The sequence below is a fragment of the Capricornis sumatraensis genome, chromosome 4 (assembly GCF_032405125.1).
Source record: "Capricornis sumatraensis isolate serow.1 chromosome 4, serow.2, whole genome shotgun sequence".
In the NCBI taxonomy this organism is placed as follows: domain Eukaryota; kingdom Metazoa; phylum Chordata; class Mammalia; order Artiodactyla; family Bovidae; genus Capricornis; species Capricornis sumatraensis.
In genome coordinates, this window is record NC_091072.1 from 4,848,922 (window position 1) to 4,863,976 (window position 15,055).

Below are 15,055 nucleotides of genomic sequence, written 5' to 3' on the forward strand. Positions count from 1 at the left end.
CTCCAGCAGGCATTTTACTGACACCGGCCATGTCATCCTTTGCATGTAATCTCTGGATGCCATTCTCCCTTAGCAGTGACAGAGTTCAGTGGTTGCAGCAGAGATCCTATAGGTCACAAAGCCTAAAATTGTTATTATCAGGCCCTTTGCAGAAAAAACCGACCAACCCCTGTGTGTGTGCGTAGTCGGTCACGCCCGACTCTTGCAACCCCGTAGACTGTAGCCCGCCAGGCTCCTCTGTCCATGGGAGTCTCCAGGTAAGAATACTGGAGTGGGTTGCCATTTCCTTCTTCAGGGGATCTTCCGAACCCAGGTGTGCTGCATTGCAGGCAGACTCTTTACCAACTGAGCTACAAGTGAAGCCCCCTAATCCAAACAGACCAACCCCTAATCCAAATAAATACACCAGTCAAAAATGAGTATGTAATTTGAGAAGTACTGTAACAGAAGTGTGTATATAGAGATTCATGTGCTTGTGCATAAAGTGCTGAGAGAACTTAGAGGAGGGAGGGATCCTCGCTCCTCAGAGGCAGTGTGGAAGGCTGGGCCGAAAAGGCAACGTTCGACTTAGGCTTGAAGGACAGGGCAGAGTTCCCCATGTGCAGAAGGGAGAACTTTTAGCCATGGCATGCTGGGATCACAGCTAACCATTTCAGCTTGGAGAAGACAGGAAGTAAAGGGCGGCTGAAAACTCCGGAGAGTAAGTCAGAGAGGCAGGGAAGGTCTCGGCTCAGTGCCCTTTCAGCTCTCAGAAGCACAAGGTTCATATTTAAGTTTATTTACAGAATAGCTCCTTTGACTCAACTTCAAAGTAGAACGCTGTTAGGTGATGTACAAACTAGCTGGTCAATGTAGACAGTGAATGTGTCCATAGGAAAAGTATCTGAGCACACCAAACTAACCTTTTTTTTTCTCAGGCAGTGACATTGCACACAGTGGACACTTGATTTTTGGCTCAACAAAGTATCAGAATTCAGTCTGTCAAAGCAATAAGGAATGTGGATTTGTTTTTCTTAAGAATAGTTTGCAAAGAATATAGTCCACATGGAGTGGTACTATATATGTTTTATTTAGCATCCAGCAGTAACGCATACCCAGTAAGTGCTTGGTACATATTTTCTAAATTAATAAGCTAGTCAAAATAATTTATATTTATCCAGTTTCTACTTGTTCTTCAAGTTTTCTCTATTGAACATTCCAGAATTGTCACTTGAGATGGGGACCAAGGATGATAGCACTAAAGTTACTTGGAGGCTCTTTGAGGGGTTCATTGTGCTCATTGGAGGGTTATATCCCAAGAGTGCTGATCCAGTTCTTCCACGCTCCCGCTCATACTTGTCAGCTCAACAATAGCGAGCAGGGGAAACCCACTCATTCTAACTCAGCATGATAGTTCCTCACATGTCTTTGAAGGACATCCAAGAGTTTAGGTAATGTATTCGTTAGGGCAATGCTAATTGTTGCAACAGAGTAACCCAAAACGCACATAAGATAGATCACTTTCAACATTAGATCTTACACTACCTTCCTTTCAGTGATGTCATATCTTTGTGTGAAGCTGGTTTTTCAGGACTTGTGATTTTCAAAAGCAAATATTGTGCCCAAATCAACACTGCAGAGGAAATAAAGTTGGCGGTGTTTGAGAAGTTGTGCAAAGCTCAACAGATGCACAAATCTCATTAGTAAGCAGTGATGGTTCTGTAAGAATATTTCTCTCTCAACTTGTTATGTATTATTTTTTTCAAATGGAGCTACTAGACTACTCTCAGGACATACATTTGTAACTTTTTTTAACCTAACCACTTTGAAATGGGATCATTAGATACTTTTTTTCGTGGAATGGGCACTATGAAACAATGAGGAAATTGGGAAACCTCTGCCCTGGGGCCTTCTTGCATGTGCCGGCTTTACCTTGCCAGACAGGTGTGTCCATGCTCAAGCTTATGGCAGGAGGGAGGAGAGACGAGAGAGGGAAACCTCACTCTCCATGGCAGGGACCTGGGGCTCTTAACTCACTTGACTCATGTCCCGTCAGCAAGACCTTAGTTAAATGGCCATAAGTTCCGGCAGCTGTGGCTAGGAAGTGTAGCGTTGCTAGCCAGTCATGGCCCAGGCAGCTGCAGAGGAGGGGAGGGTGAGTGTGGTGGACAGCTGAGTCTCTGTACTGTCCACCCTCTGGCCGCTTAAAGACCATCCCCCACTTCCCCCAAGGAAGAAGCAAGAGGCACCGAACCCTTTCCTGCTCCAGGCTTCAATCCATCTGCAGATCCTCAGTTATTTCCGTTAAGGATGGAATAGCTCCTCCTGGTCTGGACAGCTATGTAACAAAAGACAAGTCATGCATACCACCCCACCTAAAACACACACGTGACACATTCATACGAGCACGTGGGAACTCAAGTACGATGTAGCTGCATTTAAAGATTGCCGTTTAAAGCGCTGGAGTATAATTGCTTTACAGTGTTGCGTTCATGCCTGCTGTACAGTGAAGTGAATCGGCTCTCTGCAGACACACGCCCCCCTCCCTCCTGAGCTTCCCTCCCCTCTGGCTCGTCACAGAGTGCCAGGCTGGGCTCCATGTGCTGTACAGAGCTTCCCTCTAGCTCTCTGTTTCAAACACGGTGGTGTGTACATGTCAGTGCTGCGCTCTCAATTTGTCCCCATCCTCCCCTTCCCCACTGAGTCCACAAGCCCATGCTCTCTGTCTGCGTCTCCATTCCTTCTCTGTGAATAGCTTCATCAATACCATTTTTCTAGATTCCACATACACATGTTAGTATACGATGTGTGTTTTTCTCTGTCTTCGCTCTGTGTAACAGACTCTAGGTCCATCCGCCTCTCTACAGATGGCACAGTGTCTTTTAGAGGAAGAACTGGTCCATAGCAGTCACGGAACTCTCCTGCAAGGGCACTTCGGAGTAACTTTCGGTCTGGCGGTGGGTGGCTGGCAGGAGGAGTTCCTAGACTGGCCTGCTTCTGCTTTCTGGGTAAAACTCTCTTGCTCACTGTCTCCTGTGTCTTCTAGCTCCATCCTTTGACAGGTCATCCTCACCTGTCATCCTCTGTTGTGTTACCTAAGGTACACTTTGGCACATCTGTCTCACAGTCCAGTTTCTGCGAGCATCACTTGGGGGTGTGCTGGTGAGAGTCCGCTTAGGGCTTGAATCATCATGGGCATACTTTGTAGGCTAGTGATGTGGCTTCTCTGGCGACATCATTTCCTCGGAATCGCAGCAGGCTTCTCACCTGTCCCCGCGCTCCTGATGGCACACAGGCCCGCCCCTTCTGTCTCTGTCTCCTTGCTCTGCTGTGTCTCTTCCGTGTGAATGGTGGCTCTCCCGAGACCACGTGAAACATCAGGCTGAGGGACCTCTTCCTCCTCGTGTGAGTTCAGCCAGCACCCCACTGCTGGACCAGCTTCACTCTCTCCTGTCTCTGCTTGCAAACCAGCACCTCCTCTCTGCTCATCTTTCTTGTAACATCTCATAAAAAGTAGCAAAGAGCGAGCCAAAGCCCACCACTGTTCTGGATCTGTGAGCCAATGCCTTGGGCTTCCCTAGTGGCTCAGACGGAAGAATCCGCCTGCATTGCAGGAGATGCAAGAGACACGGGTTCAATCCCTGGGTTGGGAAGATCCTCTGGAGAAGGAAATGGCAACCCACTCAAGCGTTCTTGCCTAGAGAATTCCCAGGCAAGAGCTGGCGGGCTACAGTCCATGAGGTCACAGACAGTCGGACTTGACTCAGCGACAGACACTTTCAGTTTCGCTTTACAGGCACAGGCTCGGTGTTTGTAAATCCACCTGTTTAACCTTGTTGTCTGGATTCGTTTTACATCTCCCTCCTCTCCCATGGCTGGTACTGACTCAGTTCTAGGTTTGCTTCTTTACAGGACTGTGTGCGAGGTGTGCTTCCTGGGACTGCCTCCAGAACTTTCCAAAAAGCTGGTAGCAAACATCTTCTCCTATCTTCTTGGCCAGACATCTCAGGGCTGAACCAGTCAGCACCAAGGATAATCTGAACAATCCAAATGTACATCCCCTTTGTGCCTGGCTGCGTGCTAAGTCACATCAGTTGTGTCCAACTCTGTGTGACGCTGTGCACTGTAGCCCGCCAGGCTCCTTTGTCCATGGGATTCTCCAGACAAGAATACTGGAGCAGGTTGCCACGCCCTCCTCCAGGGCATCTTCCTGACCCAGAGATCGAACTGCCATCTCTCAGGTCTCCTGCATTGGCAGCCAGGTTCTTTACCACGAGCACCACCTGGGAAGCCCACTACCGTTTAGTAGAGGTTAAATCCTCAAACTAGGTAACCAAAAGTCAAACAGGGAGAAGCGGAGTAAATGTTAAGAACCAAGTCCATTCCAGCCTCCCTGAGAAATGACACTTAAAGGAGCAGAGGAGCCCCCAGCACCAAGACTTCAGGCTATCTCACAGTAAAATGTGCGTGAAGCTAAGGAATATAAATGACGAGAATTAAGATTTCCTTTTTATCCTAAACACATTCAGTCCGTAATCTCGGCAGGCAAGTATGTGAAACTGATGGATAGAAGATGAGCAATTTTCTTGCCCCAGTTTACCATTGTTAGTTAATCTGTGATTCTGGTGGTATTAGCAACTGTGAGTGGTACCCTTTATTTCTCTACTTCCCAAATTTTCTCTAATGATCTTTATTTCTTTTATAAAGAAAAAAATGTATTTAGCAAGTTAATAGATATTTCATCCTATACTGGGAACTGATGTTGGCAATTTGATCTCTGGTTCCTCTGCCTTTTTAAAATCCAGCTTGAACATCTGGTAGTTCACAGTTTACATACTGTTGAAGCCTGGCTTCGAGAATTTTGAGCATTACTTTGCTAGCGTGTGAGATGAGTACAACTGCGCGGTAGTTTGAACATTCTTTGGCATTGCCTTTCTTTGGGATTGGAATGGAAACTGACCTTTTCCAGTCCTATGGCCAATGGTGAATTTTCCAAATTTGCTGGCATATTGAGTGCAGCACTTCCACAGCATCATCTCTCAGGATTTGAAATAGCTCAACTGGAATTTCATCACCTCTGCTAGCTTTGTTTGTAGTGATGCCTCCTAAGGCCCACTTGACTTTTCATTCCAGAATGTCTGGCTCTAGGCGAGTGATCACACCATCGTGGTTATCTGGGTCATGAAGATGTTTTTGCTATAGTTCTGTGTATTCCTACCACCTCTTCTTAATATTTTCTGCTTCTGTTAGGTTCATACCATTTCAGTCCTTTATTGTGCCCATCTTTGCATGAAATGTTCCCTTCATTTCTCTAATTTTCTTGAAGAAATCTCTAGTCTTTCCCATTCTGTTGTTTCCCTCTATTTCTTTGCCTGATCACTGAGGAAGGCTTTCTTATCTCTCCTTGCTTTTCTTCGGAACTCTGAATTCAAATGGGTATATCTTTCCTTTTCTCCTTTGCCGTTCACATCTTTTCTTTTATCAGCTATTTGTAAGGCCTCCTCGGACAACCATTTTGCCTTTTTGCATTTTTTTTTCTTGGGAATAGTCTTGATCCCTGTCCCCTGTACAATGTCATGAACCTCCATCCATAGTTCATCAGGCACTCTATCAGATCTAGTCGCTTAAATCTATTTCTCACTTCCACTGTATAATCATAAAGGATTTGATTTAGGTCATGCCTGAATGGTCTAGTGGTTTTCCCTACTTTCTTCAGTTTAAGTCTGAATCTGGCAATAAGGAGTTCATGATCTGAGCCACAGGCAGCTCCCGGTCTTATTTTTTGCTGACTGTATAGAGCTTCTCCATCTTTGGCTGCAAAGAATATAATCCATCTGATTTCGGTGTTGACCATCTGGTGATGTCCATGTGTAGAGTCTTCTCTTGTATTGTTGGAAGAGGGAGTTTGCTATGACCAGTGGGTTCTCTTGGCAAAACTCTATTAGCCTTTGCCCTGATTCATTCTGTACTCCAAGGCCACATTTGCCTGTTACTCCAGGTATCTCTTGACTTCCTACTTTTGCATTCCAGTCCCCTATAATGAAAAGGACACCTTTTTTGGGTGTTAGTTCTAGAAGGTCTTCTAGGTCTTCATAGAACCGTTCAACTTCAGCTTCTTCAGCATTCCTTTTTGGGGCATAGACTTGGATTACTGTGATATTGAATGGTTTGCCTTGGAAATGAACAGAGATCATTCTGTCATTTTTGAGATTGCCTCCAAGTACTGCATTTCAGACTCTTGTTGACTATGATGGCTACTCCATTTCTTCTAAGGGATTCTTTCCCACAATAGTAGATATAATGGTCACCTGAGTTAAATTCACCCATTTCAGTCCATTTTAGTTTGCTGATTCCTAGAATGTCGACATTCACTCTTGCCATCTCCTGTTTGACCACCTCCAATTTGCCTTGATTCATGGACCTAGCATTCCAGGTTCCTATGCGATACTGCTCTTTACAACATCTGACTTTACCTCCACCACCAGTCACATCCACAGCTAGGAGTTGTTTTGCTTTGGCTCTGTGTCTTCATTCTTTCTGGAGTTATTTCTCCACTGATCTCCAGTAGCATATTGGGCACCTACTGACCTGGGGAGTTCATCTTTCAGTGTCTATCATTTTGCTTTTCATACTGTTCATGGAGTTCTCAAGGCAAGAATACTGAAGTGGTTTGCCATTCCCTTCTTCAGTGGACCACATTTTGTCAGAACTCTCCACCGTGATCTGTCCATCTTGGGTGGCCCTACATGGCATGGCTCATAGTTTCATTGAGTTAGACAAGTCTGTGGTCCATGTGATCAAATTGATTAGTTTTCTGTGATTGTGGTTTTCATTCTTTCTGCCCTCTGGTGGAGAAGGATAGGAGGCTTATGGAAGCTTCCTGATGGGAGAGACTGACTGGGGCGGAAACTGGGTCTTGTTCTGATGGAACAAGAGATCAAATTGCCAACATCCGTTGGATCATTGAAAAAGCAAGAGAGTTCCAGAGGAGCATCTACTTCTGCTTTATTGACTATGCCAAAACCTTAGACTGTGTGGATCATGACAAATTGTGGAAAATTCTTAAGGAGGTAGGAATACCAGACCACTTTACCTGAGAATTCTGTATCCAGGTCAAGAAGCAACTGTTAGAACCCGACATGGAACAACAGACTGATTCCAAACCAAGAAAGGAGTACATCAAGGCTGTATATTGTCACCTGCTTATTTAACTTATATGCAGGGTACATCGTGAGAAATGCTGGGCTGGATGAAGCACAAGCTGGAATCAAGGTTTCTGGGAGAAATATCAGTAACCTCAAATATGCAGATGACACCACCCTTATGGCAGAAAGCAAAGAACTAAAAAGCCTCTTGATGAAAGTGAAAGAGGAGAGTGAAAAAGTTGGCTTAAAAATCAACATTCAGAAAACTAAGATCGTGGCATGCAGTCCCATCACTTCATGGCAAATAGATGGGGAAACAATGGAAACAGTGACAGACTTTATTTTGGGAAGGCTTCAAAATCACCACAGATAGTGACTGCAGCCATGAAATGAAAAGACACTTGCTCCTTGGAAGAAAAGTTATGGCCAACCTAGACAACATATTAAGAAGCAGGGCCATTACTTTCCAACAAAGGTTCATCTAGTTAAAGCTATGGTTTTTCCAGTAGTGATGTATGGATATGAGAGTTGGACTATGAAGAAAGCTGAATACCAAAGAATTGATGCTTTTGAACTGTGGTGTTGGAAAAGACTCTTGAGAGTCCCTTGGACTGCAAGGAGATCAACCTGTCCATCCTAAAAGAAATCAGTCCTGAATATTCACTGGAAGGACTGGCTGATACTTAAACTCCAATATTTTGGCAACCTCCTGCGAAGAACTGACTCACTGGAAAAGACCCTGATGTTGGGAAAGATTGAAGGCAGAGGAGAAGGGGACGACAGAAGATGAGATGGTTGGATGGCATCACCGACTAGATGGACAGGAATTTGAATAAGCTTTAGGAGGTGGTGATAGATAGGGAAGCCTGGTATGCTGCAGTCCATGGGGCCGCAAAGACTCAGACATGACTGAGCTACTGACCTGACTATTGGGAATGGAATGCACATTCCTCTCGGAAGCAAAATTGACTTTTCCAGAAATTTTTCTAAATATTTCTCCCAGCTGCTCTGTCTTATTCCCTATGAGTCTGACATGCATATGCACCAAAATATGCACTCAGAGGTTTTGGCCTGGAGACAAGTTTAGGTTGAGTTATTTATTTCCTCTTCCCCCTTGATGCTGCTGCTAAGTCGCTTCAGTCGTGTCCGACTGTGCGACCCCATAGACGGCAGCCCTTGATGGATGCTCCTTATTTGAGGTCCCTCCATTTTATCTGCCTCCGTGTATGGTCAGCCTGGATGCTGCAGTCCTGTGGTCCAGGTAAAGCTGGGGACATTCCACTGGGTCACTTGTGTCTGTGTTCCTTATATATTTAGTTAGTAGATTGATCTTTTTGGATTGCTTCTTTGAAATTTATCATTCATTTGGATAATATAGTCAACAGCAAATGATTTTAACAGAAATTTTGATACTAATGACTTACAAGTTGGCCTTGATTATTTAGCTTTCAGTGACTGATGAAAATCCTTGGGTGAGTAAGGTAATGTTGCTTACAGCTGGCTTCCACATGTAGATTTAAGTGAGAAAAATCAGAAATTAAACCAATAAAAACATTCTAAGATTCCAGGATTGTTGGAGATTAGCACAGCTGTATTGTTCTCTTCTAGACAGAGAAGACTCTTTGTCTAGACTCTTCTAGACTCTGCCCAGCAACATAGCATTTTAAGTGCATAGACAGATGAATTAAAAACTTAAAGAAAGGTGAGTTTTAATCAGCACATCTGGAGCAAGCAGGAGGTAATCAGTGGAGCAGGGAAGAGAGTTTGAGTTTGTCAGCACTCATGCATTCCTTCAACAAATATTCATTGTTTGCCTGAAACTGCTCCACTAGGCAGTTTGTATGCATTAGCTGCTGCTGAGTCGCTCAGTTGTGTCCCGACTCGTCGCGACCCCATGGACTGCAGCCCACCAGGCTCCTCTGTCCATGGGGTTTTCCAGGCAAGAGTACTGGAGTGGGGTGCCATCGCCTTCTCCAATATGCACTGGAGAGCATGTCAAACCAACCCCCATTCTCATGTTGTTGTTGTTCAGTGGTTCAGTCGTGTCCGACACTTTGTGACCCCATGGACTGCAGCACACCAGGCTTCCCTGTCCTTCACCATCTCCCGGAGTGTGCTCAACTCATGTCCATTGAGTCAGTGACGCCATCCAACCATCTCATCCCCTGTCATCTCTTTCTCCTCCTGCCTTCAGTCCTTCCCAGCATCAGGGGTTTTTTTCCCAATGAGCAGCTCTTAGCATCAGGTGGTGAAAATATTGGAGTTTCAGCTTCAGCATCAGGCCTTCTAATGAATATTCAGGACTGATTTCCTTTAGGATTGACTGGTTTGATCTCCTTGCAGGCCAGTGGACTCTCAGGAGTCTTCTCCAATACCACAGTTCAAAAGCATCAATTTTTCAGCATTCAGCCTTCTTTATGGTCTGACTCTCACACCTATACTTGACTATTGTAAAAACCATAGCTTTGTCTAGACAGACGTTTGTCAGCAAAGTAATGTCTCTGTTTTTTAATACACTGTCTAGGTTTGTCATAGCTTTCCTTTGAAAGAGCAAGTGCTTTTAATTTTGGGGCTGCAGTCACCATCTGCAGTGATTTTGGAGCCCAAAAAAATAAAGTCTGTCACTGTTTCCATTGTTTCCCCATCTATTTTCCATGAAGTGATGGGACAGGATGCCGTGATCTTTGTTTGTTTGTTTGTTTGGTTTTTTTTTTTTTTTTAAGGATAATTGCTCTACAGAATTTTATTGTTTTCTGTCAAACCTCAACATGAATCAGCCATAGGTCCCATTTATCCCCTCCCTCTTGAACCTCCCTCCTCATCGCACCCCTCCAGGTTGATACAGAGCCCCTATAGGGTTTCCTGAGACATACAGCAAATTCCCATTGGCTGTCTATTTTACATATGGTAATAAAAGTTTCCATGTTACTCTTTCCATACATCTCGCCCTCTCCTCCCCTCTCCCCATGTCCTTAAGTCTATTCTGCATATCTGTTTCTCCATTGCTGCCCTGTAAATAAATTCTTAAGTACTATTTTTCTAGATTATGTATATCTGTGTTAGAATATGATATTTATCTTTCTCTTTCTTTTTTTTAAAGGAATGAAATAATTCAGTTTATTTCCCTTGGTTTATTAATGGCATTAGTTCTAATTAATTGCTCTATTAAAGAGTTCAGAGAAATAAAAAAAATTGTTTTAACTTTCATTAAAGAAAGCTTAGATATACCCAGCCATGTACTCCTTACAGTAGAGTTCCAACAAAGCAAAACAAAAATCAAAAACACAAAAGAAGGTTCCTTCATCTCTGCTTTTCATATATACTAAATTAAATAAACTGAATTTTAAAAATTTCTACCTTCAGTTAGTGAGTGGCGTTATCACTCTCTATAATAGGTTCTAGATTCATCCACCTCATCAGAACTGACTCGAATGTGTTCCTTTTTATGGCTGAGTAATATTCCATTGTGTATATGTACATCTTTATCCATTCATCAGTTAATGGACATCTGGGTTGCTTCTATGTTCTAGCTATTGTAAATAGTGCTGCAGTGACCAATGGGATACATTGTCTTTTTCAATTTTGGTTTCCTCAGCGTATATGCCTAGGAGTGGGATTGCTGGGTCATAAGGTGGCTTTATTCTTAGGTTTTTTTTAAGGAATCTCCATACTGTCTTCCATAGTGGCTGTATCAGTTCACATTCCCACCAACAGTGCAGGAGTGTTCCCTTTTCTCCACACCTTCTCCAGCATTTATTGTTTGTAGACTTTTTAATGATGGCCATTCTGACTGGTGTGAGGTAAAATCTCATTGTGGTTTTCACTTGCATTTCTCTAATAATGAGCGATGTTGAGCATCTTTTCATGTGTTTGTTAACCATCTCTATGTCTTCTTTGGAGAAATGTCTGTTCAGGTCTTTTTCTCACTTTTTGATTGGGATGTTTGTTTTTCTGGTATTGAGTTGTATGAGCTGCTTGTATATTTTGGAAATTAATCCTCTGTCAGTTGTTTCACTTGCTATTATTTTCTCCCCTTCTGAGGGTTGTCTTTTCACCTTGCTTATAGTTTCCTTTGCCGTACAAAAGCTTTTTCGTTTGATCAGGTGCCACTTGTTTACTTTTGTTTTTGTTTCCATTACTCTAGGAGGTAGGAGGGTCACAGAGGATGTTGGTTTGATTTATGTCATTAAGTGTTCTGCCTATGTTTTCTTCTAAGAGTTTTATAGTTTCTGGTCTTAAATTTAGGTCTTTAATCCGTTTTGAGTTTATCTTTGTGTATGGTGTTAGGAAGTGTTCTAATTTCATTCTTTTACATGTAGTTGTCCAGTTTTCCCAGCACCATTTATTGAAGAGGCTGTCTTTGCCCCATTGTATATTATTGCCTCCTTTGTCAAAAATAAGGTACCCATAGATGCATGGGTTTATTTCTGGGCTTTCTATCTTGTTCCATTGGTCTACATTTCTGTTTTTGTGCCAGTACCATACTGTCTTGATGCCTGTGGCTTTGTAGTAGAGCCTGAAGTCAGGAAGGTCTGTTCCTCCAGCTCCAGTCTTCTTTCGCAAGACTGCTTTGGCTGTTCTGTGTCTTTTGTGTTTCCATATGAATTGTGAAATTTTTTTGTTCTATTTCTGTGAAAATGTCAATGGTAATTTGATAGGGATCACACTGAATCTGTAGGTTGCATTTGGTAATATAGTTATTTTCACAATATTGATTCTTCCTACCCAGGAACATGGACTATCTCTCCATCTGTTTATGTCATCTTTGATTTCTTTCATTGGTGTCTTACAATTTTCTGTGTACAGCTCTTTTGTCTCCTTAGGTAAGTTTATTCCTAGATATTGAATTCTTTTTGTTCCAGTGGTAAATGGGATTGATTCCTTAATTTCTCATTCTGATTTTTCATTGTTACTATGTAGAAATGCAAGTGATTTCTGGGTATTGATTTTGTATCCTGCAACTTTGTTAAATTCACTGATTAGCTCTAGTAATTTTCCAATGCTATCTTTAGGGTTTTCTATGTACAGTATCATGTCATCTGCAAACAGTGAGACCTTTACTTCTTCTTTTCTGATCTGGATTCCTTTTATTTCTTTGTCTTATCTGATTGCTGAAGCTAGGACTTCCAGAACTATGTAGAGTAATACTGGTGAAAGTGGACACCCTTGTCTTGTTCCTGATCTTAGGGGAAATGCTTTTAGTTTTTCACCATTGAGAATAATGTTTGCTGTAGGCTGGTCATATGTGGCCTTTACTGTGTTGAAGTAGGTTCCTTCTATGTCCATTTTTTTGAAGAGTTTTAATCATAAATGAGTGCTGAATTTTATCAAAGGCTTTTTCTGCACCTATTGAGATTATCAAATGGTTTTTATCTTTCAATTTGTTAATATGGCGTATCACATTGATTGATGTGCATATATTGAAGAATCCTTGTATCCCTGGAATAAACCCAACTTGATCATGGTGTATGAGCTTTTTGATGTGTTGCTGAATTCTGTTTGCTAAAATTTTGTTGAGGATTTTTGCATCTATGTTCATCAGTGATATTGGCCTGTAGTTTTCCTTTTTTGTGTTGTTTTTATTTGGTTTTGGTATCAGGGTGATGGTGGCCTCGTAGAATGAGTTTGGAAGTGTTTCTTCCTCTGCAGTGTTTTGAAAGAGTTTTAGAAGGATAGGCATTAGCTCTTCTCTAAGTGTTTGATATAATTCTCCTGTGAAGCCATCTTTAGTTTTTTGAATGTTGAATTTTAAGCCAACTTTTTCACTCTCCTGTTTCACTTTCCTCAAGAGGCTCTTTAGTTCTTCTTTGCTTTCTGCCATAAGGGTGGTGTCACCTTCATATCTGAGGTTACGATATTTCTCCCAGCAATCTTGATTCCATCTTGTGCTTCATCTAGCCTGGCATTTTGCATGATATATTCTTCATATAAGTTATATAAGTAGGGTAACAGTATACAGCCTTGACATATTCCTTCCCCAATTTTGAACCAGTCAGTTGTTCCATGTTGGGTTCTAACTGTTGCTTCTTTACCTCCATATGGGTTTCTCTGGAGGCAGGTAAGGTTGTCTGGTATTCTCATCTTTTGAAAAAATTTCCAGTTTGTTGTGATCCACACAGTCAAAGGTTTTAGCATAGTCAATGAAGCAGAAGTAAATGTTTTTCTGGAATTCTCTTGCTTTTTCTATGATCTGACGGATGTTGGCAGTTTGATCTCTGGTTCCTCTGCCTTTTCTAAATCCACCTTGAACATCTGGGAGTTTTTGGTTCATGTACTGTTGAAGCCTGGCTTGGAGAATTTTGAGCATTACTTCGCTAGCATATGATATGAGTGCAATTGTGTGTTAGTTTGAATATTCTTTGCCATTGCCTTTCTTTGAGATTGGAATGAAAACTGACCTTTCCTGTCCTGTGGCCACTGCTGAGTTTTCCAAATTTGCTAACATATTGAATGCAACACTTTCACAGCATCATCTTTTAGGATTTGAAATAGCTCAACTGGAATTTCATCACCTCTACTAGCTTTGCTCATAGTGATGCTTTCTAAGGCCCACTTGACTTCACATTCCAGGATGTCTGGCTCTAGGTGAGTGATCACACCATCGTGATTATCTGGGTCTTGAAGATCTTTTTTGTACAGTTCTTCTGTGTATTCTTGCCACCTCTTCTTAGTATCGTCTGCTTCTGTTAGGTCCATCCCATTTCTGTCCTTTACTGTGCCCATCTTTGCATGATCGCATCTCTGTTCTCGTGAGAACTGATCTGATGGAAAGACAGAGCGAAGACACAGGTGCACACAGAAATCAGAGTGTGTGCTGGTGTGCTGCAGGGAAGGGCAAGTTACATGAGAGGGAGAGTTCACGTGCAACTGGGTTGGAGGAAAGGTCCACCTGAGCGGGGGAAGTATCTAGCTGGTATCACTAGACTCAGATATTTAAAAAGAAGGGGGAAAGGAGACACAATAAATTTAATACTCCAGAGAGGGATTAAATCTTCCTAGTTGTGAGCATTTTAAGTTTTAAGGAGTGTCTCTCCTCTTGTCTTTAAAACCATCAAAGTTCTCAATCAGCAGTCTTCAGTAGCTCTGTATGCACATAATTCAAGCACACCTAATTGTTATTGGTGTTCAGTCAATACTTGCTGACTTGAGTTGAACTTTGATTCTTGCCAAACTTTGATTAATACCTTTTGTGCAAGTCAGTACAGATGTATCAGCACCACTTCTGCAAAACATCTTGATTTCGTTTTTAAACAGATGGCTTTTGCATTCAGTTTTTAGGTGACGTCTTCAGGAAGGAAACCCAGATTTTGAGGGAAGTGCATTGCAGTGTGGCTCCTCTGAACTCAAGGAAGAAATGAGCTATATATAAATGGTTCCATTCTCGGTAGATTCACTGCCGGGTGAAAATGTAGTTGAGTACATAGATTTTTATTATAATGTTTTGCAGCTCTTGTGTGTGTGATATATTGAGGCATTGGCTTCTTTGCCTTTTTTTCATTAAAAACATCATAAAACATTTAGGAGTCTGCACAGAAATTGCAGTGACCTCTATTTATAATTGAAGAAAGTAATGTTTCCTTTAAAATGTAACTGGAGAGCAGTATCCTGAGCACAAGGCCCTGAAGTCTGCTGACCAGATTTGTGCCGATTTCCATTCTCCTGTGTGCAATCACTAAAATGACGGAAAAATAAGACCATTGCAAAAGGGAAGGGAGTCTGGTAACTAGGGTGATTTGAAGCAAGCTTATAGAAGCTGGTTTTATGTTTCATTTGGTATTTTTTGTTGTTGTACCAGGGAAGGCAATTTCTATTTTTCAAGGTTGCTAATACTAAATAAGCATGGGACCTTTGTTTATTTCTTAAAATAAAGGAGTGACCTTTTCACTGGACCAAACCTAGATCTGCTCACTGAAGCACAGTGAAACAATCTA